At 46.8% G+C, this 1,345-nt stretch overlaps 1 protein-coding gene across 1 annotated transcript in view; it reads left to right on the top strand.

Annotated features, from left to right (window-relative positions):
* LOC108228238 overlaps positions 1-1,345 on the top strand; it is a 15,371-nt gene that overhangs the window by 13,465 nt on the left and 561 nt on the right. The gene's annotated exons all lie outside the window — the stretch shown is intronic.

Below are 1,345 nucleotides of genomic sequence, written 5' to 3'. Positions count from 1 at the left end.
GTGTGTGTGTGTGTGTGTGTGTGTGTGTGTGTGTGTGTGTGTGTGTGAGAACCTCTCCTGCTGCCAGAAATCCAGATTTGTGCAGATTAATTATGAGCATGTTGTGCAGATCGGATGAAAAGTGACATGACATGTGCAGTAATCACATTACAGCGTCAGACAGCAGCTCCAGGATCAGTTCTCGCTCTGCTGCAGATGGACGGATAAGTCCTGGTTCTGATCCGCCTCCGCCGGTTCTGTTCACCTTACTCAGACATACTGACACAAATAACTAACAGTTTGTTTTCTTTTAGTCCTCATGTCTGAAAGTTTATTAAAAAAGATCCCAAATAAAGACAGAAATGACCCTGATTTGTTGTTTAAAAGAATCATTTCTTCAAACAGCAGGAAGGAAACAAGCAGCTTTGATCTCAATCTAAGGCAAATAAAAAGTGTTTGAAAGCAAAAGAAAGGTTCTTATTTTCAGAGTCTTTCATTTTAAAACTGATTTAAAATCAATAATCAAAGATCAATAAATCCCCAGGGTCTCTTCATCCTCTCCTGTGATCTCTCTGAAGTGTGACACATCGAGAGCCAATCAGGAACGCCAACCAGGCAGGAAGGAACAGATCCTGACAGCGTGGGGGGAACCGACCCAAACCTGAAACCTCAGCTCCGGAAGGACCAGAAGGTTTGATGGACCAGAGTCTGGAGACGGACTGCAGGTAACGTTCTGAAGAGGAGAACCTGAGATACAAACCTTCAGCAGGAGAACCACCGCCTGTCGGACCGGCACCGGCCTCCTCCCGCTGTCGGACATTATTTTATTTTTGTTTGTTTAGGAAATATCTTCCTCCAATTTGGCTCCATAATTCAAGAAAACAGAACCGGACTGAACAGAACCACCAGCTAACGAACTCCCAGAACCAAAATGAAACCTGAAAGCTTCTCCTGATGTTCTACAGTCTTGTGGAGCAGCAGAACCTCCGGCTCCGTCCGGTTCTGATCCGTCTCCACGGAGCCGTCGGGTGCCGTGAGGTCTCCTCTCCTCCTGCAGAACCCGACGAGACTCGAGGACAGAACATTTATTAAACATGAGCGTCTAAAAATAAAACGGCTCGTCTTTAATCTGGGCCAGAACCGCCGGTGCTTTACATCAGCACATGAGAGAGGCGAGGACAAAGAGGGAGGAAGAGGAGGCCGTTTGATCTTCATCCCGGACAGAGGATGGATTTGGTTCAGGTTGACCTCTGACCTCTCCGTTTGGACCTAAAGCCTCAGATTAAAGCAGAGAGGAAGCAGCTGATGAGCTCAGAGGAGACGGAATAAAGAACTGATTTCAGGTTCCTGTGATCCCTGAGGGCAA

This window comes from Kryptolebias marmoratus, linkage group LG20 (assembly GCF_001649575.2).
Source record: "Kryptolebias marmoratus isolate JLee-2015 linkage group LG20, ASM164957v2, whole genome shotgun sequence".
Classification (NCBI taxonomy): domain Eukaryota; kingdom Metazoa; phylum Chordata; class Actinopteri; order Cyprinodontiformes; family Rivulidae; genus Kryptolebias; species Kryptolebias marmoratus.
This window is presented reverse-complemented; position numbering and strand designations above follow the sequence as displayed.